Here is a 25167-nt window from a genome sequence, read left to right on the forward strand (position 1 = left end):
ATTAACCTGTTTCATCAACTTAAATTTCTGATTTCTCCCTTATCAAGTTCACTTGTCCCATCAAAACCTAGTACAGTCCTCATTGGTGATACCAGAATTATCAATAAAGCAAGAAGTATATTTGTTGCTAAACCACAATCCTCCTGCTTAGAAATATTTTGCCACTCTTTTCTACACAGTAAAAAACAAACAAACAAACAAAAAACCACAGTCAAAACATGGTATACTTGTTTGTCTTTTATGTTTTTATAAGGAAAATCATGGCATTAAAATTGTTAGAATTACCTTTCAATAAAAATTAATAAAAAGTAGACACTGCTGTTAAACAGAATGTCTGCTATAGGGTACCATTTTTTCCCGATCTTTTGTAATACATTTCGCCTTTTGTATGACAGTTGCAAAACCCAGAAGCCAAGTTCTAATATGTTTCCTTTTTTTTTTTTTCTTTTTTCATTTATAGAATCTGTCTATCTTTAGGCAGTTATAGGGAGAAATGTAAAGTTTTCTCCAGGTTCATCAAGTAGACATTCTGCTGTACCTGCCATCTCAAGAGTCATGCAATCATTTGCATGCAGTGAGTTAGCAGCACCCGCTTTACTAACTTCCTCCAATTGCCACGGCTTTTATGCATTTAAAAAGAAAGTGCTAAGTGCTAGATGGTTTTGTTTGGTTGGTTAGTTGTTGTTTTGTTTTGTTTTGTTTTGTTTTCAGGGTGTGTGTGTGTGTGTAAATATTTGATCCTACTGCTTTGTAAATCCTATGGCAGTATTTACGAATTTGAACACAGTGATCTATTTTCAACTATCTTTTTCCAGTTTTAATTGAACTTTATGTGAAGTGCATCAATATAAGCAGCAGTGCTACACTGGAGACTTCTTTGTGAAATCATGTTAAAAGGTTTAAGAAAGATTATTGATTCACAAGAACAGCTCTTCTTAAATCAGTTCTTGTGTACATCTGCAAGAGCAATTTATGAACAGTGCTCTTAGTTGAAGTGGCATTTTCCTACAGTATTTTAGTTTCCCTTGTTTAATGTTAAAATAAATAAATATTTGAGTTCATAGACATTCTAGAGAAAACAATATTGCACAGAGAAGTCACCTAGTTAATCACAGAAAACTGCACAATTGCTGGGAGTTTGGTTAAGCTGTGAGGGAAATGTCCAAGTAGCCCTTTTTAAAGCCATTACAAGCATACTTGCAGCACTTTAAATCGGTCAAATCTTGTCAACAAGAACTAGGACTGTGTTCTTCAGCTGGTAGCTAATGTGCACACATTTTCTGGGGATTTGAAAGCGCGGACAAACAAGATCTATAAATTCTCTCCACAGTGAGTTCAAGAACTTTGAACTGTGCCCAAAACAAATAGTTTCTGAGGAACAGTTTCGTAGGAATAGTTTTCTTTCTGAGGAATAGTTTCTTAGAACATCAGTATTCGAGACTTCATTGGATCATTCTGAAACATAATTTTATTTTTAACATAATCAGTACCATCTTGACAACATTACCAAAACATAAACTTAAGCAGAAAATCCTAATTTCTGGCTAGAACACCAGTGAGCTTTCTAGAATTAAATTCAATGAGGCAAAAGTCTTCCTAAGAGTTTTGGTCCTCTTCCTAATGTTTTGCTGTGTTGTCGGTTTTATCTGTTTATTTTAATATCTAATAAATAAACAAAAAAAAAGGACAGCTTTTCAAGCACTATTGGATTTATCTTATCAACATGATCAAGGTATCTACTACCTCAAGGAACTGGAGAGCAGTTAAATCATGCTGCTTAATTTACTTTTAGTACCTCTACTCAGACCACCAATATTTGAAAGGTAGGGCTTTATCATAAAGTTTATATTTGTTTATTTATAGATAGATGAGAAGTTTGTGATTATAAATTTGCTGTATTTATAGCAATGACTTGCTACAGACATTAAGTAATCTAGGAAGTCAGTTCAGTCCATCCTGAGCTTCCCTTGAGCAGGAGCTGACACAGTTCCCTCTGAACTATGAAAATCCATGGCTGACAGTGCTTGCAGGTGTTTATTATGAGGGTGCTGGGCGACTTAATTTCATTTGAAATTTTACCACAGGTTTAAATTCTGACCTGAGGACTGAAGAATATGAAGAAATACAACCTTCAGAGTCATTCATATAATGTGGTACAAATGTTACTTTAAAATATTGAGCGCATTCTTAAATGATGCATATTGTCATGTATGTATATAGTATACAATCATTATTGACCTTAGACTCTTCAGACAGATTTCACATTTCACTGTCCTCTGCCCTCAGCTGTAAAAATGTTTTACAAAATGTTAATTGACATAGTTTCAGAAATCTCAGGTGGATGTTCAAACAAGACACAGAATTCTTCAGAGAACTTGAACTTGAACCATCCCAAATACTGAGTCAGAGACTGAGATGGAAAGCTACAAGCAAGCAAAGATAGGATTCTGCAAACAAGGTCATTATCATAGCACCAAAGAAGGACACATACTGGTGTTTTGGGAACACCTACTTGGAATTACACGTCCTTTAGTGCAAGGCATGACTTTAGCATAATAGTAGAACCAGATGCAATACCACATTGGTCAGTCCTCGAGTCCTCTCTGGCTGGATTTTCTGGAACCAAATAATGCATCAGATTAGTCAGCATAATAGCCTATCATTCCTTATGAGTAATTTAATATACATTCTCGAAAATAGCCTGCAGTAAGACCTATTTTTATTGCAGATAAATCCCAAAATTATTCCAAGAAAGTTCCTAACTATCTCACATCAAAATCTTCATACTAGCCTCTTCACAATCCTTGAGATTTTATAACTGATTGTGTCTTCGTTGTTTGAGACAGATGCAGGAAAACTGCCAGAAATGTGCTGGAACAAAAATTCCTCAATTATAATTCTCTTTGTAAAATATGTGTATCCTTCTCTGAGTCCTAGACTTTGTCAGCGATAGTGTACCCACTTTTGTAGGACAGCTATTATATAGGGAATGGCATTCTTTCTACCAGCAGTCAGAGGAGAGTGACCATTTCTTTCTTCAGCAGCAATCCAGCCATGTTAGAGGATTGCATCAAATGAGAGCCCTGAACGAATTTCAGTCTGTTTTCATGTATTCCTGTCTAGCTATAGCTCAAATATTACATTTGAAATTGCTGTACTAAAAGAAACATGGATTTCTGTTCCACTCCTGTTTCCTGAATGAAGACATTTTTTTTTCCATCTTTGCACACAGAAGTAGTAGGAGAATGATATGTCTCTGGAATTGGAAGCAATGGATCATTTTTGCTGGCTGACCATTTGCAAAATAACTACGATAGGGATTCATTCATATTACAGTTCAAGATCATTTCTTTAAAAATGCAGGTAGATGAAATGTAGTAATGGACAACTGCATTTCTCTTACAGATCTAGATAAATTGATCTTTACGTTATAAGTTAAAGAGTCTTTAATGCTGTTAACTGAAGTGGTTTAGTCAAGAACTTGTGCAATCCATGTAGTTGTGTTTCCTTTGTAGAAGGAAAAAATTAGCATGGAACAAACACCTGAAAAGATGATTATTCCTTATAATACTGTCTGATAGAGTAAAATAATGACATGCACATAGCAAATATTAAACAGCCCCAGTTCCTTCGGCCCCTTCTCATATGTCTTGTTTTCTAGTCCCTTTACCAGCTTTGTTGCTCTTCTCTGCACACACTCAAGCAACTCAGTATCCTTTTATCCTTTTTATAGTGAGGGGCCCTAAACTGAACACAGAACTTGAGGTGCAGTCTCACCAGTGCTAAGTACAGGGGGATAATCACTTCCCTAGCCCTTCTGACCACACTGTTTCTGGTACAAGCCAAGATGCTGCTGGCCTTCTTGGCCACCTGGGCACACTGCTGGCTCATGTTCAGCTGGCTGCCAACCAGCACCCCCAGGTCCTTTCCTGCTGAACAACTTTCCAGACACTCTTCCCCAAGCCTATCCCACTGCATGGGGATGTTGTGCCCCAAATGCAGCTCCCAGCATTTAGCCTTGTTGAATGTCATGTGATTGGATGTAGCCCATCAATCCAACCTATCCAGATCCCTCTGCAGATCCATCTTACAATCCAGCAGATCAACATTCCCACCCAATTTGGTGTTGTCTGCAAATTTACTGAGGGTGCTCTGCCATCCCCTCATCAATATTGTTAATAAAGATATTAAAGAGAACTGACCCCAGTACTGAGCCCTGGAGAACACCACTGCTGACCGCATTTAGCTCCATTCACTCTGTCATAGAAGAAGATCAGGTTAGTTAAGCAGGACCTGCCTTTCAGAAACCCATGCTGACCGGGTCTGATCACCTGGTTATCCTGTACATACCATTTGATGGCACTCAAACGATCTTCTCCATGACCTGCCCTGGCATTGAGGTCAGACTAGCAGGCCTGTAATTCCCTGGATCCTCCTTCCTACCCTTGTAAATGGGTGTCACATTTGCCAACCTCCAATCAACTGGGACCTCCATAGTTAGCCTGGAGTTCTGGAAAAGTATTGAAAGTGTCGAGGCAAGCACTTCCACCAGTTCCTTCAGAGCCCTTGGGTGGATCCCATCCAGGCCCATAGATCTGTGAGTGTCCAAGTGGTGTAGTAGGTCACTAACCATTTCCTCTTTGATCATAAGGGCTTCATTATGCTCCCTGCCTCTGTCTTCTAGCTCAGTGGGCTGGATACCCTGTGAAGAATTAGTCTCGCTAATAAAGACTGAGGTAGAGAAGGCATTAAGTACCTCAGCCTTTTCCTCATCTCTTGTAACTGGGTTTCCCCTAGCACCCAATAAAGGATGGAGATTATCCATAGTCCTCCTTTTCTTGTTTATGCAATTATAAAAACATTTTTAATTGTCTTTTACTGTAGTGGCTAAGTTACAGTTACTAGCTGGGCTTTGACCCTTCTAATTTCCTCCCTGTATAACCTCACTACATATTTGTAGTCCTCCTGAGTTGCCTGCCCCTGAGTTCTGTCTGGTATATCTCATGTCAAATCAATGCAACAGTGTTAATCAGAGGACAAATTTGTTTGTTGTGCTTTTTCCCCACTACAACTCATACACAGATACGACAGCAACTCTTCAAATTTCCTTTGGGTTTTATGATTCCCTTAAATGCTTTTAGGGTTCTCTCAAGATCCTTGCTCTTTTATATTGTTTGATATTACTCCTAATTAAACATTTTGATCTCCATAGCCAGATACTTTCAGAAAAATATGCTTCAGTATTGGCAGATTAACTATATTTATAAAATATATAAGTATATAAAGCACAGGTAATAGCAGTAAGGTGACACCCACAAGACCTCTAGAATGCAAGAGTGAAATGGTGGGCTAAGAACATCAGAAGGATACTTATCTACAGATCAAAGTGCTTCTGTATCTTGTACAAAATCATATCTAAGACTGCCCAGTTTTAGTCAGATTGCTTCAGGGGAATCAATGTTGCTTACTTTGTGCTAGTCTGTGCAATACAAAATCCAAGAATACTAATAATCCTTCTGTTGACAATGGTTCTTTCAACATTTGTAGAATATATATTAAGTGACTGAAGTACTGATGCTTCTGGCATCTTGTGCGATAGACCTTTAGTCATGTTACTTTATCTTTAAACACCTTCAGAGTCACTATATTCCCATCTAGATGGCTGAGATCCAAAACTTCTTTCTTGCCACCTCTCTGTCTCTGATGGAATTGTAGAGTTCTTGTGTCAACACAGAGGTAGATACTTTGCTAGGGACATACATCATTGAAGTCTTCCATACAAACCTCTGAGATACTACTCATATTTTTCAGGCCTTATTGAGTCTCATGGAGTAAGGTTCCAGCTACAGGGTTTACTTCCAGCACTTGGTCATGATGGTATGATTTCCATGTCCCCAAGGATCTAAGAAGGAACCCACAGATGTGTCCATATTAGTATTTAGTTTAGATAGGAATGTCTTTTGAAGTGAATCTCTCAATTGTCCCCACTTACAGCATCTCAAGTGAGATCATAGAATAGTCTTGGAATACATGAGCTAAATTCCTTTTGAATGAAACTAAACTGGAAGATGACTGCTGGGAGTGCACCTAATATACCCCAGCTGTTAAGAGGTGTTCAGTCTATAAGACCAGATAGAGCTAGTCCAATGTAAAATCCATGAAATATCAGCACTAACAGATCTGGTTCTGTCACACCACACTACTGTAGACATTGGGTATAGGTACTTAGCTTGAAAAGGTATCATTGCAACACTTGCTGAGAATTTACAGGAAGTAATTTAAAGATTATAGTAGAGTCTATAACTGACAATGGTAAATCTTTTCAAGATCTTCTAATCTCTGCAAGAGATGTCTAATCTTTGCTAGGAAATGTAAGTACTCTGATGTAGTCACCTGAATTAAAAAAAAAAAAAAAAAAAAAAAACACTGTTTTTGCACTTCTTGCCTCTAATCTTAAACAAGAGTCTCATAGAAGCAGTTTAGCTTAAAAGGACTTGGGGGTTCTGGTGGACAAGTTAAATATAAGTCAACAATAGGTTCTTGTGGAATAGAAGGCTAACCACATACTGGGCTGCATTAGCAATAGTTTAGCCAGCAGATTGAAGGGCACTGTTACACAACTTTGATTTTATTTGGATTAACTGAATCATTAGGAAGTTTCATACAACAGTGAACTCAAACAACTAAAAGACCAAGCTATCTGCCACTGCTGACATTCAGTAGCTACTTTTCTATTATGTAGAAAATGAGCTAAGTGTTAGGCCAACCATGAAGCTTTCTTTGTTGTCACAAAATGGATCCACTTCTTTCTTTGCAGCTGTGGATGGAAGGATTTTTCTTCCAGTGCCCTTGAGCAAGTATGCTGTAGCATAGTGGTTTTGTAGCCTACAGCTGAGATGGAAACAGGACTTGAATCTTAAGTACAACAGAATCAGATCTTGTAACACATAATCACCACAAATATTTAGTTACTATCAAATATCTGTGTACTGCTAAAGAAAGGGGATTTCTGCTCATTTGTTAAAGAGAGAATGAATGAATGACTCTATTGTTAATTAGAATCAGATTGCAAAAAGTATTTGCATTTGTATGAAGAATCTTCAAATTGAAAAGTCACTGTTCAGTCTTGCCCACAGTTGTATGCACATATTTTCTAAAATCAGCAAGTGTTAGCTAGCATTGTAGCAGATAAATGACATATATACATGTCTAGGGGCAAGATTGACCCCACAGGCTGTAAGACTTGCCACCACCTAACTTTTCGCATTCCATAGGTGTGGAGTGGATAAATCTATTTCACACTAACAAGAATGCCTTTAAATTTAATAATAATAATAATAATAATAATAATAATAATAATAATAATAAAAATTGTTAACATTGTAAGTGTTCTTCTACATTGTTTAGCCTCCTATTTATAAAACAAACTTTGACTTCAATTTCTATCAGCTCTTCATTCTGTATTCATTTCAATTTATTGTAATTTTCAGGTACACATCCAGGACATAACAAAGGTATGTGAGATAGGAATTTTCATCAGAAGGTTGTTTATACACCTATTGCCTATAGCATGGCACCCTTTCTCTTGTGCTTTGCCCTTCTAATATATGTATACTTCTGAGTGTATCTCAGACATCTGAAAGATCTGGACAGGTACAGCCGCTGAAGTTGTGCACAGACTGCCTCAATACTTTATCTTTACACTCATCCTAAGGTCAAGCATTTAGGGAATTTTCACAGTAAGAGCTTGTGCTTGCCAGTTATATGCTGCACCCTTTCATGATAGACCCTCCATCTGTCCTCATCACTGCAAACTTGTCAACATTATGCCTGTGTACTCAGCTAGATTTCATAGAAGTGGTCTACAATATCTTCTGTTGTAGATGTTGTATGCAAATATGCCTGCAAATAGAGTATATACAAAATACACATCTGTGGCAAGGGCATTTCCAAAATCAATATTCTGGCTGTCAGGCAGGGGGCCCATGCCCAATGCCCTCACACATTTGAATGCACCATGGGGGCTGTGGCCTAACCTGCCTGTTTCACTTACAGTCATGTAGGTGAATCACAGGTGCTTAAGAATTACATCACATAGATTACATCCAGTCTGCTCTTCATGAAATAGGCAAGTGTCCCCCTGCAGGGCTAGCTGAGGTTCTGCTTTTTTTCATACAAATTCTTCAGTTTTTAAACTTTTAGCTGTATTCTGTCTCATCCATGTCAGAATCATGTTCTCTCTGTGGCCTTCCTTTTAACCTTAGCCCATATATATCCCCTCCATATTGTTATTTACTAAAACCATTTAATGTAATAACAACATAACTATATAAAGACTACCCCAGAAAGCAAAAGTCTCTTTCATATCTAACAGAGTTTTAGTAGAACACTGAGATTATGTGATTGAGTCATGTTAGAATGGCATAGGCAAATTAATATAATCTGGGGGGACTGGAGCCAGAACAACTTAATTCAGGCCCAACTCAGCCATGCCAATTACTTTCTTTAACAACAGAGCTGAAACAGAGCAGATCTCCATCCTTTCTTTTTCTTCCTTCTCCAACACATAGTTTCTCTGCCAGTGAACAAACTGGCATATGCCAAAGTTGAGTCTGAACATGCAGAATCATGTAGATAGTAAAGATGTTATAGGAAATAAATTTTAAGCTTGAGATTGTGCAAACATGACATTGCAGATGTATCCTGAGGAACCTGTACACCTTATGCTGCAGAACAGAGGCTACAGACAGAAAACATGCTTTATTTAGAAGATGGCTGTCATTCTGAAGTACACTGACACATTTTATGTCTATTGCTTTGTTATAGCTGGTATTGTAAGAAGCCATGAGAGTAATTATATGGCATTGATGCAATCCATCCAGGAACACAGGAACAAACCTGTTTTTGATTTTGTAGATGCGATTCTTTCTCAGGGATTCCATTTTGTTTAGGATGGGTTGATTTTGGCTTTTCTCCAGTGAACATCCTGAAGATTGACTGAAGTTTCTCTTCACTCGAAATTTACTTTTTTTTAAAAAGCATTCATTAAGCACATTCTTTTGAAAGAAATTATGAGACTACAACAACATTGCCAGTCGTTGGTGAACCAAAAGACGAAACGAGAGAGAAGAAAACCCTCATGAATCAAGTTTAAGCATAGATACTGTCTAGTTGTGAAAGACCATCAGTGGCAATCGTGGCTTCTTATCAGGACTTTGGAAAGAAGGAAATTATCAAGTTATGACAGTCATCCAGTGGACATTCCCAAATTCCCAGATAACTTTCAAAGGCATAAGGCAGTTTTTTTGTTTCTTTGTTTCTTTGTTTTTTAGTGAGAAATGGAATACAATTTCCAGAAATGAGTAATAATCTTACTCTACTGAAACTCTGATTTCTTCAAATTACTCTTCTTCATTGTTTGCACAAATTATCTTAAATTTAACAATTTATTTTGGAAAGTTTACAGAGCTGGGTAGTTGAATGAGGCTTTTCCCTATACGGGAATCAAATACCCTGCCCACAGTCCTTCAAAAGATGCTTTTCTTCTATGTAATACTTACAAATAGTGTAGGCAATTTGTAAGCCAGAAAAACATTGGCTAATGATCCTAGAACTGCTGTTTGTCTATAACTAGTTTGTCTTAACAGCATGGAGCCTAGATAACATTAGTTATGATTAATTAGAGATAAGCTGATTGTGCAGCCCTGATCAACCTGAACTATTAGTGTTTTAACAGCAAATAGCACAGTATTGTAATAGTGATTATATTATACCTACAATTTAAAAAGTTTATTTACAGTTACACATGTTTCCCATACAAATTACTATGAAGGAATGCTATTGTCAGAGACACCTAGAAAAGCAAACATTTGATGTATGCGTGTGTATGGCCACAGTAAAGATATTCTATATAAATAGGCAATTATCTACCTGTTACTTAGTTTTCTAGGGTTTTTGAGTTTAATTAAAATAGATAAAATATTTTGCTGCTGCACTAGTAAAATAGTTTCATTTTTTCAAATGGAGATGAAAGGGTATTGTACTATAGAAGTATACTCATAATGCACATAACATTTATTTGTATATTTGTACATATTTTTGTATAAATGCTTCCCTAAGCCTTTCAGGGAACAGTAAATAAATAAATAAATAAATAAATAAATAAATTAAAAACAAAAATTATGAAAGCATACTTATAGTTATGAATCACCATATTTAACTGCTAGGATTTCAAATTCACTTGAATTTAATTTCATTGGGCTTTGCATATGGTGCATTTAGCTATTTGTTTCCCCTGGAAAACAAAATGATCAGGCAGTTTATTAAATGCCATAAAAACAAATCTGAGTTCCATTTTCCTTTCCTGAACCATTCTTTATATTTGTTTTATCAAGTTTATCAAGTTGCATGTGATTTTGGATGTGTGAAAACAGTTTTAGCAACTACTTTATACAAAAATAAACAGCAGTAGAGCTAGTTTGCCATAGAATTATCTAGTTAGCCCATCCTGTTATCATGTAGATATGTTTGAATGGTTTCTGTAGAGCTCGGGAATGCAGGATTTGTCTGCAAATATTTTAGTTGAGGTTTTAATTTAACTATATACATGAACTGCATGAACTTTGGCACTTGACAACTTCTGAGAAAAAGCTATCATTAAGTAATACTGGACTGTAAATATTCGTATGTTGTACGGATATTGCATCAAAGCTGTCATTTGGAAAGCATATCAGCATTGCAGTTCTGTTTTAGAAACCAACAGGATGCTATCTAAGTGTGTTTAGCCAGCTGAAAGCTATCAGAGTTCCTCCAACAAACATTGTTTGAATTAATACATTATTTCCAAATGAGTTACATTGGCAAGGTATATAGTAACATGTGGTTTAGAAAAATAAACCTAAATAAAATGAAAACAGAAGCAGCAGGAACTCTGAGACTTGTATGAACTCTATGTGGATTTTATCTCATATGGTAAATGACTGAAAATTAGAAGTAATATTCTAAGGAGAAAAAGTTGACATAAAAAAAAGAATTGAACATAGTGGAAGCACCCATTAGGTTAAGACTTCAAGTATGGAAGTCAATGTGTGGTAACATGTCAGTGAAACTGCTAGGACATATAGTCTGGGCACTATTAAGTTCTGTTAATACTACTGGCATCTGTTTAAACATAATTCCTTTATAAGTGAGACCTAGTCCAAAGACCATCAATGTCAAAGATCTAGTTATCAGTTTTGTGATTTCTAAATGCAAAAAGGTGAAGAAGCTGGGAGTAGTAGGTGATGGTCAAGAATAAATGACTAAAGACCTCATGAAAAAAAAAAAAAAGTAAATCATTTCTGGCTTTATGTAGTTTCTCTATTCCTGAGTCTTCCAGTTTTATTTGACACATGGTATTCTCTGATAAATTACTTGTTGTTCAGAGACTACTGCTGGTAGTTTAGACATATGAATAAAATAGGACTATGTTAATAACAGGAAATTGCTTAGGTACAGATTGCAGATTTATATATATATATATAAAGCCCATCACCACAGGATCTGATCATTGTAAAGACCTGTTCTCAGAACATCTTGTAAGTTAGGAAAAAGCAGTCAGTATTTTTTTGAATAAAGAGTTAAGACTCATCAAATATATGTGTATATATATATATGTATATTAGGATGCTGATGGGTTAGGTTTATGCATAACTGGGGAATGAATCTATAAACCCACATTTCCTTCAGCGTATTTATTCTATGCAAGTACGGCTCATTTAGCAAAACTTTGAGCTCTATTCCTTTGACCTGCAACTTGCAGAATCAAATTATTATGTGTGTTTTCCTAAAAATATCAATGCATTCATGTGAATAGATCTGGACAAAGTCTATACATGAGCACCTATTGAGCAATGGCTAAACATCTTTACCATTAAATATACACTCAGTGTCTACTCACTGTTAAATATATAATGGTGTGTTTGTCAAGACCAAGACACAACATGGTCTTTAGAACTGTTTTACACTTTGATTCTATCTAGTAAATCATGAGGCTTTGCTCTTCCCAATTTCTTCATGAATTACTTTTTTTTTTTTTCATTGCCATTAAAGTAGACAATGCACACACACCTTTGAAATGATCTGTAAGGTCATTAAAGATCTATGGAAGAAAATAGGATGGTAGGACGGAGGGACGGAAGGAAGGAAGGAAGGAAGGAAGGAAGGAAGGAAGGAAGGAAGAAAGGAAGGAAGGAAGGGAGGGAGGGAGGGAGGGAGGGAGGGAGGAAGGAAGGAAGGAAGGAAGGAAGGAAGGGAGGGAGGGAGGGAGGGAGGGAGGGAGGGAGGAAGGAAGGAAGGAAGGAAGGAAGGAAGGGAGGGAGGGAGGGAGGGAGGGAGGGAGGAAGGAAGGAAGGAAGGAAGGAAGGAAGGAAGGAAGGAAGGAAGGAGGGAGGGAGGGAGGGAGGGAGGGAGGGAAGTCTGGTTTTCTTAATTCACAAACCCATACAGACCAAATGAATATTTATCCTTTTTTGAAACACCTTTGATCTTTTCTGTATAGCATCTCATACCACAAATAGATGAAACTATACATGATACTGAGCTGATCCCTGGATGAGAAATTGTTTACTAACATTTTCCGTCTATTTATATCTATTGTAATCTGTTTAATCTAATGATTAAAAAAAATACTTCTTTCCACTATCTAGAAAACAAATCTGTAAAAATTTTGATTGTTTGTTTGTTTTGGGTAATATTCTTGCTTGTTAACTAATATTAAAAAGTGATTAGTCAAAAAAAAAAAAAGGCTGGTTGAGCTAAGTTAAAGCAAACAAAAAAGTAAGAGCTGTAAAGTTGTATAACTCTATTTCTTTAAAGCTGTTTAAACTTTATGAAACAAGTTTAAACATTATTAATCTTATTTGGAGTTATAGAGTAGGCACAAGAGAGGACTGACCACTCACCTTCCGGTTTACACTAACTGTTAGTTTAAACTAAGGCCTAGAGGAAGCCTAGGTTTTGTTGAGATATTCCCTTGATTAACATTATGGAGTTTTTTCTAAGGAATATCTCCTTGTCTGTGAGAAGTTATGGGCATGCCACTTCCTTTCCTTGCAACATTTTTCCTCCACGAAGCCCTAGGAGCCCAGATTCACTGTATGGAAATATATGCTCACTATATTTTAAGCAAAACTGTCTCTGGGAACAATCTTAGTAAATTATTGTCAGAGGGGTAAGAAAACAGATTTCCAGTCCCCACTTATCCATCATTTTTGTATTTCAGTCTTAGAATCTCTCTTATGTCCATGCTGGATAGTCACAATCCAGATACTGAAGGAACCAATACTTCACAAGCTAAGAAACCCCTGTTGTTTCAGGTAATGATAAAGGAAGTCATTCTATAGCAATGCTGTAATTTCTATCATATTCTCACACTAGAGCATCTCAGTTTGATACTGTTGCACATTATAATTGTTCTTTAATTAGTATGGAAGGGGAAGTGTGTAGGTAATTCCATGGCATCTAGCACATGTCCTGTGGTAACAATGTGCATGTAATATTAAAGAAATAAAATGATAAGTGCTTCCCTGCATACGCATGACTCTCCTGTAGATCTCTGAGTATTGTATATATGTAAAGCAAAATATGATGTTAAATACTTCTCTGTACATTTAAAGAGATAAAAATAGCCTTCAGATAAATGACCAGAGTTATTAGAATTGTACTCAGCAACTGAAGTCATATCCAGTCCTTGTTTTGCAGTCAAAAATGTGAAAGCCTCAGTTTGAACACGATAGTTTGCTGCATGTTTTCAGAATACTGGTTAGAGTCATATATTTCATTTTTAGACAAGTTACAACATACTGCATATTGGAATCCACATATTTAAGCATATTGCTGCCATCATATGGTTACATACTTATTTGTCAGAATGGTATAATGTGCTCCATTTTAAAAGAAACATTATGTAAGGAAGTATAAAGTTGCACATTGAAGTAGTAATGAGTGTAATAAAGTTTCTAATCCCTTTTTATGTTTAAGCTGTAACAGTTCTGTCTGGCTCTGAGGATGAAATACACTGTCTCCTGAAGCTAAATGAGTAAGAATATGTTTTGTGTGATCCATACAAGGTGACATCAAGATAATACAATTAAACATTAGTCAGAGAAAATACCGTGGGATAGAAGTTAGTGGGAGTTTTGCCTGAGCAAGGAGTGAATAAAAACGGAGAAAAGCTGTCAGAACATTTTCCAGGTGATTACAAAAGAAATTATGTTAGTGTGTTACAGTATGTTAAATCAAATTCAGTCTCACTCCTTTTGTCTCTAATTGTCTACTTTTTGGAGCTTCTTATGCAACATTCATCAATTAATATGTTGTCTGTTCTTGACTGATTTTTAAAAATGACATAACTTGCCTTTTCAGTCTCAGCCCTATATTTGTGCTGGCAGGCACAAGTCATGTTGAAGCAGACACTCTTTCCTTTCTGCACATTTATTCCATGGAGATCATAAGTCTAGCCAATCTGACAGACACACAGCAACAGCATGGCTAGTAAGAAAGAAAAAAAATATATAGAATGGGATAGGAAAGAAAGAATAATATAAGCTCATTAATATGTTATTAAAATGCTTTACTTATGTAGAGAAAAATCTAGTTCTTAATATTAATGCAATTTTTGAAGATTTTTGGAAATAGTGTCAGTATTTGAAGATAAAATTGCATTTTTTTTTTTTTTTAACTCCTGGTTACATAAAACCACAAATGATCAGACCTGTTTGATTTACCTCAGATCATCCGGTCTACGTTAATTTCTACAACATATCATTTACCTTGCAATAACTCTACAGGAAGTAATAAATCTGCACATACATCTTTGTACCTGGTTAACTTAGGTTTAAAATAGATGCTTGATAGTATTATAGGAAACATAGTTAGGACAGCTTACTCAGGCACCTTGAAGTAGATTCTGACCCTATCAAACTGAAAGAGAACACTAAATGAAAAAGGGATAGAAAAAACGATAATTAAATATTCTAGTCAATCAGTGTAATGAACTTTGCTAAATCCAAAAAGATGTGCATTTTCTTTAGCTATAAACCAAGGTTGTACTATTCCCAGGTAACCCTCATTGTATTGGTCCAAAATGTCAGAGCACATCATCAAAACTGTATTCAACAGAGATTTTAGTCCTGAGTAAAACTGCCAGACTGCACTGGACCAAAATAAATAAATAAATAAATAAATAAATAAATAAATAAATAAATAAATAAATCTAGTTCTCATATATATTGGAAACAGATGTTGAAGGGATGTAAAGGTTTTATAGACATGAGTTTGGAATTGCTCATAAGTGATGAAATAACAACTGCAGGTTCTCATACCTGTACAGGGTTTTATTGATCCAAAGGAAGCAATGACAGAAAAATAAAATCTCTACAGTGGTATTTTCTCCCTGTTAAAGGATTTCTTTCACATTTTTATTTTTTTCCTCCATGGAGTTGCAACATGAAACTGTTTTTGCACCTTCTATTGCCTGAGGATGCATAATATAGTGGCACAGCCCAGAAGTCTTTTGTTTCACATGTATCTTTAACATTTGTTTTTAATACAACTTATAGGAAAGCAGAAGAAAAAAACTTTAAAGTCTCTGGATATTCCTGCCATATATTATACAAATAAAAGTCAAGTCCCAGATCTCCCTCAAAATTCCACTCCTGAGGCAGCCAGCTGCACACTACTTCTTCCATATAACGTAGGTCAGTAGAAGAGGAAAACAGGTCATTCCAAAGCTGAAACATGCTAATAGGGGATACTCAGTGGTTAGTTTTCTGTCTTGCAAGAAGGACATAATTTGAATATTTCCACTGACACTATCTTTGGCGACTTGGCACAAAGACAGACTTTGTTTTGACAGACCACAAGAAACTAGCTATTCAGGACTCATTACCAGTACCTTAGTGCAAAACCCAATTTATTATATCCCAATTAGGAAGCATTTCACAGCAAGGAACACCAAGAGCATATATTGCTGCTAACAAGAGACACTACTCTTTTAGTATTTTGTAGGATTTTGGATTGCACCCTGTATAGTTCGCTTTGAAGTAATTCAATCTTCAAGCATGAAAAGCAAGGATCTTAACATCAAATTACAAAGTCAAAGCTAATGTTTCAAGGACAGACCATACAGCATATTTGGTAGCTCCTGCTACGTGATAAGAGAGCAGCTGGTATCCAAGATAAATGCAGATTTGTAAACACAGGTAATAGTGGAACAATGAAGCATTTAGTGGTTTTACAATTCAGTTGCTATCCCCAACCATGACATCACTTTAATCCCAGTTACACTGGATGAATCAGCAAGATTTCATCCTTCTCTGGTTTTCCCAGACTTTTGGCAAGACACTACTGCACTGGTTGTTAGAAGAGTGATAAAATTATGATAATATCCTGGAAACAGTACCTGGGTCATACTACTCCCACTCACCCAACAGTCTCAAATACACATTGAAAGGGAAAGACAACAAGATAGATCTCCAGTGTCATCCCCCATCATACTGCCTTAAGGGGAATAAAGTAAATTTCACACAAGATATTCTGGAAAAGCAAATTAGGAGAGAAAACAGAAATTCAAAATTAGTATTCACTACTGTTATGTGATACGAAAGCTTAGAAGTCTAGCAGTATTACCACAGACATATGGTCATGATGTGTTCTCAAATCAATGGAACCAGTGCAGTTTCAGTCCCATACCCATACAAATAAAGGGACTGAGAAGGATCAAGGAACTCTGAGGTAACTAGATCTTCAGGAACTTTCTTTATCACAAGTGCTTCTGTGATTGTAATGAAAAACAGAACACAAACAATAAGTTTATAGACAAATCAGTTAGCATCAAATGTCCATTGTTCTTTGCTACAAAATCAGTTATTACATATATCTCACACACATCAAATTGGGTTAAAAGGCTTAAAAGATCATGTAGGATTGCAAAATCATCCAGTATTCAAATTCAGGGACTGTCACAATTTTGGATCACCTTTTGTAAATCTTTTGAGACCAAGTGATGTGATTAAAGACCATATACACACACACACACACACACACACATATATATATATTTATATTTTTTTCCTTCTTCCAGGAAATCTTCACCTCATTGAGTAAACAGTATGGACAGTTTCAGTTAATGAATAGTCATTTCATTTTTTATTTCATTAAATCATTTCATGATTTTAGTCAGCTGTCTGTTATTACATGAGAAGTAGTGTAGTCCAGAACAGAATCCTTCAGGTCAGTATCTGTTAACCATGCAGGCATTCTTCCTCTTACATTGTGTTCACAGCCTTATGGCTCCCTTTGCCTTGGAGTTCTGCTATAGCTAAAGTTTCCTTTATTGTACTGAAAAAATTAGGATCTTGTTTATAAATTACTCTGTGACCATGTAGTTAAAAGATGATATTATGCCTATATGTCTGGAGGCCAAATGAAGGTTGCATAAATAATTCTAGTTTTGGCTTTTCATAGCTGTTAACATTTGACTTTATGACCATAATACCTATTTCTCATGTAACGTGTTTGTTTCTTCTTAATGTCTTAAGAAATGAATTGGAAAAAAAGTACTGTATTCTGGCAGCATATGAAATGTCAGCAGGGTTGGAATCTAGGTCCACTGTGCCTCTTTGTCCTACATAAGCTGACAGAGTAATTGATTACAGGACGACTAACCATTGTCTAGGTTAACCAGCACAACCAGAAATAATACATTTTTCTAGCAAATGAACAACCTGATGCCTGATAATTTTGGTTCCACTCAGAACTGCTGTCTGCAGTTTCCCCTTTTTAGTCCCAGTCTCTTTGCTTTCTGGAATTATTATTCCAAACTTAGTTTCCTTTTATGGCTACTGAAAGACAGCTGATATTCACTGGGCAGTTGACCTGTTCTTCTTTCTCCCTTCACTCTTGCTTGTCTACATGCAACAGTCTGCATGTACATCTAACCACAGCCTTCCCTGCTAAGCACTTTGATTGCAGCTTCAAGCAGTTCCAGTTCCAAGTAGATAGGAATGGCTGCTTATCAATTTCTTCTCCTATGCCCAGAATCCACTAGTATCTCCCAGTCTCTCTTTCCTTTCTGTCAAAGGCCAGCACAACTCTACTCCCTGCTCCAAGCTCTCACAATTTAATCCTTGTTCTTCTCCTCCCAGTGTGTTGAAACATCCTCCTGTCTTCTCCTTTCTTTTCTTTGTTAAAGGGGGAAAATATTTTAGAGTCTCTTGCTCTCTTTTTAGATACCTGAGCCTGACCTGTATAACTAGCAATCCTGGCACATCAAAGAATCTGACCGCTGGTTTTCTTTCCAGTGCATTTATTTCCCGTAAGATCTGTAAATAGATCATCTTAGTTGTTGTTGTTGCTGTTGTTTTTATTATTATTCCTTTTGTCATCTGCTTTCTGGTTTAAGTACCGTTCATCACTGTTTTGATTCATCTGTTTTCTAATATTTACAGAACACTTACTATGCTGTGAAGCAGATTATATAATGGAAAAAAATGCATTTTCAATTAGATATAATCAAAGTTTGATATCTGCCTCATGCTCTAAGTTTGAGCAAGGCTGGTTGTATTAGTTCTTCAAGTTCCTACCTCGTATCACTTTACTGCAAAGAGAATAAGATTTTGCATGCTGAATAGTGTCTTAAATTTGAGGTAATGGTATGTTTTGCTGTTATACTATTATGTTTATAGAGAGGTGCAAAGAACTCCTTCCCACAAAACCTGGTGATTAATTTAGTATTGTGGGTGCTTGATTTTTATTAATTTTTTTTTAATGTAGACACTAGGAAACCCTGCTGCCCTGTGGTAAATAATCTTTCTTCATCACAAAATAGTAAGTATTCCTAGCTCTTGAGCCTAAATAGTGCTTAATTATAGTTTCATTCAAGAATTAAAACAAAATAAATTCTGGACTCTGTAAATAAATGCTGGACTCTGCAATTAGGAGCATTAGCCATTGTATTTAGACCAGCTTTCAACACAATTGAACTGAATAACTCTCCTTACTTGAATTCCCCTTATTATTTAATTGAGTGGATTGTTATTCTTCAGTTTTGAAATGCCATATATTGTTAAACTGCTACATTTCAGTGGGCTTGCTTTATGTACTCAGTTTCTTTTGAACAGCAGAAGCTTTTGAGCAGCTGGTTCTCAGCAACAGGCCTTTTGGAGAAAGCTGGGGGCAGAGAACAGAAAGCGATGTCAAGGATACTCAACCCTTTCACTTCCTCCAGGGGTTCAGGCCAACTCATCCTAGGAATGGCGCAACAGAGTGAGAAAGTGTACTGATTTACTGTACATCCTGGTCAGGTTTAGCCAGAGCAGGTTCAGGGGGACCGCACCCCTTTCTTTATTCATTGTAGCATTTGTTCATTTTTGATTGCCTTTCCACATTAAGCAGATGTTTTTATTAAGCTCTCCACAGTGACACACAGGTCATTTTCTTGGGTGGTTACTGCTAATTCAAAATCCAACAATGTGAATTAGTAATATCCTTCAAACACACCTTATTTTGAACTTTCCATCATGAACTTCCTCTGCCATTGTGCTGTCTAATTGTCTAGGTTTGTCCTGACTAACTTAAATAATTGCTTAGTTAAATAATAGCTCCTCGTTAAAAAAATAGTTCCATAGCAAATCTTGTCACCTTGCTGATTAAGCCCTTTTCCAGAACAGTAATGAATACAATAAAGTTATTTTAGCTTTACAGTGTTCTTCTACTAGCCACTGACATATTGAAAATTGACCATTTTATTCTGTTCTTTTTCTTGTAGCCATTTTGTGATCCATAACACAACTACACCTGCCAATTTACAGTTTATTAGTTTCCTTCCTAGCATCTTGTGAGGTATACACTCAATAGCACTTTTTAAAGTCCAAATAAGTTATGCCAACTAAACAAGCCTTGATCGTGATCCATCTGAATTCTCACAAATGTTCTCTCAAAACTCTCAAAATGTACAGAAAAAAAAAAAAAAAGTACAGAATGCTAGTAAATTGCATTTGATTTATTTGATTTTGGTAGTTGGCAATAACTGTATTGATGCTACGTCTGTCCTTAAGCCATTTATATTAATGTCAGAAAAAATTAGTAATGTTAATTGTTGCTTTGGGATTCCACTGAACCCTGACAGTTTCCGGGACCGAAGGAAGGCTAAAGGCCTTCACCGCACACCTGGCCTGTCTGGGAACTCCGTGTTCAAAAGTTCTGGGTGGTAGGAGCAATGGAGATGCTGGGCTGGAGGTCAAAGAGCTCTTTAGCAACTGGATGAGGTCAGAACTCTGTGTGAAGTGAGTCCCATCACATCCCACAGTGTCTGCCTACCTGCTGCCAGAAAGTTTTAATTGATTCCATGGAAATCCTCTCACAGCTGACCTAACCTCTTTGCTAACAGTTTTGTATGTCTTGGGGACAGGAAATATTTTTGGCACGGAGAAGACAGAGAACACGATGAAGGTAGTAGAGAGAAAAGGCATGATAATCACAAAGGGCTGATTATTTTATTGGAGTTTGACTGGAGTTTGTAAATTAACAGGGACCGGGGCGTGGGGGGGGGGGGGCGAGAGGAGGAAGTAACCCGATCTTCCAAAAGATGCTAGATAAGGATGATAGTTTAGGCATCATAAGGATAATCTTTACTGCTAAGAGGCATTGTAATCTTTATGGAGAATACAACTTACTTTCTACATGAAGATCTTTTCAGACTTTCAGCTTCCAATTGACATTGCACGTCTCAACTCAAGAATCTGGCCTGAAATACTACCACTGTATTGAAGTAGTCTGACGTCATGTTTCTTTCTTTTAAAATTTCATTGTCACTCATCAGTATGTACATTTGCACCAAATACATACATTCTAAGTCAATCCCAAAACAGAATAACTTAATGTCATGGAAATAATTATCAGCAAGTCATATTATACTTCCTGCCAGATCACAAGATCACTTTTTCCCAGAATGTGAATGGTATAGTGCTGCTGAATAAAGTTTAAACTTCAGAGGAGATGGTGAAAAATCTCTTTCCTGTCTTGGCAAAGAACAGCAATGGTGCCATATTCCTAAGCTACTATCTAGAAATATTTTAAACCAAAGTATGTGATAAAAAAAAAAGTAAGGTGAAAACTGGCTATACTTGGAACCTCTTCTCATATAACTGCAGTTTTGTTCATATTAGGAAACACCTGCCTCTCAAATTTCATGTGTTCACAGTTCATATAAAGTAAATCTCTCTGAAGAGGGAAAATAATCTTTTATTTAATATAAATTTGGATGATATACTAGTCAAGCTTCACCTCTTTTGGTTTCATCTATCACGTTTCATGGAAACAGCTCTATACCTGTGAATTAAAGCCTGGCCTCTGTTATGCTGAGGGAAGTTGCACTATCAATTTCTTTTGAAATTGTATTTATCACGGGATAAGACTTTGAGTCTGATCTTTTGCAGTGATATCAAGCAGGAGCAATCCCACTGAAGTTCTTAACATAATTGCAAAGCAAAACGAATTAAAACTACTGCAAAGCGTAGCTGTTGACTCAGTAGCACTTCATTTTTTGACTAAGGCTTTGTCAATGAGAAGCAGGATAAATTAGCTATTGTTGAAATCTTTGTTGCCTTATGTTACACATAACTGGTCCAGAAACTACAGTGCCACAATCTCTTATAGCTAGACAGTTTAAAATCAGCTTGGGAACATCTATGTCATGCTTCAAGCAATGGCTACAGTGGATTGATGACTCTCCTTTATTTCTTTTACTCTTGTTTTAACACAGACTTATTTCATACAACGCATGGCCCACAGACGGCACCTGAAAGTACAGTATCTGTTCCAAAAGAAATTCTAGTCTCACTTTTTTTCCTCATCTTCTTCCAAAAGAAAAAAACACACATACTTTTTGTGTGTTATGGCCTTATGTAGGACACCACCCACAACCTCACCCTTTTTTCCCCTTCCATGGATAATCTTTTCACAGGGTGGAGAGGGGATGGGATGGGATGGGAAAAAAATAGTTGCTTTCATGTTTTCTAGCAATGATTTTGTCTACAACTATTTCCTTCTCGACTTCTTACTCACTGTTTATGAAATTTCCCTGTACTTTAACAATAGTGTTGTTGCTACAGCTGTGCTGATTATATTTCCCTAACTTCTCTCATTTTGGGGCTTGGAATCAGCATCGTTTGTTTTTATACATGGTAACTTGGAACAGCCTATAATAGCATTACAGAAAGCCTTGAAAATATAATTGTAATGTGCACACACTCTACTTTCCCTGCTCTTTTGTCTCCCTGATCAAATACCTAATTTGTTAGGTTTTGTGTGTGTTTTTTTTTTTTTAATGTACTCTGCCTGTAATAGAAAGTAGAGTGCTGATACCAGTTAGAAATGCTACAAAATGTAGGTGTTTAATAAGCACATTAATAAATGATCAGAAAATGTTTAAGCATTTCATTTGCACAGCCATCTCTCTCTCTTTCTCTCTCTCTCTCTCTCTCTCTCTCTCTCTCTCTTCCTTTTGAAAAGTTTTATCCAGACTCCTATTTAAAATAAAATAAAATTACCAAGGGAAATTATAATCAAAACATGTAACTTTTTTTTTTCTAGGTTGTCAGATATCTTGATATCTTCTCAGCCAATACTCAAAATAAAGATTAGGTTCTTATCTATGCGAAAACCTTTAAGAGAACTCTTACAATGAAAAGGATCATAACAGTGTAAGGTTCATTCCCACTCTGCTGAAGGTCAATCTTTGAACTTCATAGCAAGTTCCCCTTTGCTGGAACACCACTCAACATGCAAGATAATAACTTTGGTGTCCTTAAGTAAGAAGGATATTGTATATTAAATAAGTCCATTTAAAAAGCCCTTCATTTGCTGGAGTATCACCTGGAAACAAATGGGTGTATGTAACGCACAGCCACTGTGCCTTGGTAGTTCCCCAGCATAAAAACACAGGCTATGGGACATTCATTTAGACACATTAGGTAATGCAACAGGACTGTCTCATATTTAGATTGCATCAGATCCCTGTGCAAGTCTTAACATACTGTATACTTTCCATTGTTTCCATGTCTGATGAGTGCTGACAAAAGATGGCTCACTGACAGTCAGGGACACAAAAATTCCCTTAACCTGCAAAACCCAGACAGGATGAACTGTGGAAGTCAGGACATCACCCTCCTGTTCTGCTTAACTGCACAGACACTCTGAGACAGTTTTAATGTGTAGGTGCACAGTGTGAATGATAGTGTTCATGTTCTGGGTTGCACTGCTACAAGTCAGCCACTAAGACAGGCCCTTGGTAATAAAAGTTGTGAGCAAGATTTGTGGGCTCCTTGTTGAAAACAAGCAAGACGGAAGGAAATCTCTGTTAGTATTGTCCTCCATTAAATGTTCTCTCTACAAAGGTACAAAGGTCTACATGCTAATGTCACATAGAAATGTAAAGGGAATAGGACACTCACTAATAGTTACCACTGATTCAAGCAGACTCAAATGAATAACTTACAAGTAAAACAGACTGTTTTTCTTAACTATTCCATTCCTCATGTTCTACATAATCCATCCCAATTACAATACTTTTCCTAGTGTGGGGGATATAAATAAGGTAATTATTAAATCCAGAGTAGATGAGCAGCCTTGGCACCATTTGCTTTTATAGATGTTCCATATATGACAACTTCTAATGAACTAGAATTGCAGCATTCATGGCCTCTTTTTCTAGTATCACTGCATATATTTAACTGATAAGAAGCAGGAGGCAGCATGCTCAGATTCCTAATATATTAAAGAAGAAAGAAAATTTTAAATCCAGAAGGTGAGTTTTTTGTTTTGTTTTGTTTTTTTCAGCTCCCTAGTAATTGCTTTTTGGCAAATTAGGTTTGAAAGGAGAGCCAAAAACCCTTTAGAACCAAGCCTGGGAACCACATTATATGCTTCAAGGTTAATCAATGCTCTCATCATCAAATGCTCTCATGCATTGTCTTGCAGATGCAGAAAAGCCTTAAAATTACAAAGCAGGATTGTCTTCACAGGCAACAATAAATTTGTCTCTCAAGTGGATGGTTAAAAAATTACATGTCTGATGTTGAAAGAAAATGTTTGCACCAAACGAATTAGAGAGGTCATCAGTCAAGACTGTTTAATACTAGTCAAATTAACATCCTTGCAATAAACTGGCAAATTGAACATCATTTTAAGTTACCTTTTGTTGTAAGTGACACAGTCATCTTTTGTTGTAAGTTATATCTGCCTAAGGGAGTCTGTTGAAACTTGCATATACTTAAATTTGTTTCAGATAACATTTTCATTGCATTTTATGAACAGATGAGCTTGTGCTTACCTTACAGGACTTGTAAGCTACTGGATGCATGTCTGAAAGTAAAGCCATTCTGGGGCTGCAAGTTGCAAAATTGGTGCAATTTTAACACGTACCTATATACAAAGTTGCTCAATTTTTTTTGAAGTCAAAAGCTTTCTCTTAATATGGCATAAAAATGTACAACTGTCCTCTGAACATGCTACTATTTTTACTCTACTGGAAAAAAATCCCAAGAGTCACATGTGTGTTACACATGACTTGTATTTGGAATATCAACCAATCGTCATGAGGCTTGAGCATAACCTCAGCTTTCCTATGAGCTCTGAGCAGTTCATTTTCATATTTGTTTTATTAATCTCTATATCCATGCTTCCTGGTTGCACCTAGTATTAGAAACAGAAATACTGAAACATCTCAAAGACAGTCATACAAATTTGTTCAGAAATACTAATAGAAGAATTTTTTTCCGCTAAAATTTCACAACTGCATGCACAAGAAATTTGAGAAATGTATACTTTCTTAAGTACATCCCTGAACTTAAACTACCAAACTGACTAAAACTCGCCAATTTTAATAATATATGAGAACTCATCCAGTAAAGATGATATTCTTGCGGAGGTTAATATATAGGTCTTCGAGAAGGAAGATCTCATTCCTGGTTCCTGATTCTTCCTTTTCTGATGTGCTGAAAGCCACGTGACCTCTCTAGGCTATGTTCTATAAAACTTATGCTAAGAAGTCAGGGGAAGTATTGCAAAATAAGGTATAGCTCAGTGTGAATAAAAGGGCATCAGGAAGTTTCTCTTTACCACTACATA

At 36.3% G+C, this 25167-nt stretch overlaps 1 protein-coding gene across 7 annotated transcripts in view; it reads right to left on the bottom strand.

The window, feature by feature from the left end:
* Positions 1 to 25167, bottom strand: part of CCDC91 (coiled-coil domain containing 91) — a 336822-nt gene that overhangs the window by 240207 nt on the left and 71448 nt on the right. For 2 of the 7 annotated variants that reach the window (XM_083819591.1, XM_083819590.1), the window contains exon 1: positions 2513 to 2535. The gene's annotated coding sequence lies outside the window, so the exon portion shown is untranslated. Of the gene's footprint in view, positions 1 to 2512; positions 2617 to 5784; positions 5903 to 25167 lie in introns of those variants that run through there. The other 5 variants (XM_083819588.1, XM_083819586.1, XM_083819599.1 and 2 more) reach the window with 4 other exon arrangements.

The sequence above is a fragment of the Anser anser genome (genome assembly GCF_964211835.1).
Source record: "Anser anser genome assembly, chromosome: 1".
Classification (NCBI taxonomy): domain Eukaryota; kingdom Metazoa; phylum Chordata; class Aves; order Anseriformes; family Anatidae; genus Anser; species Anser anser.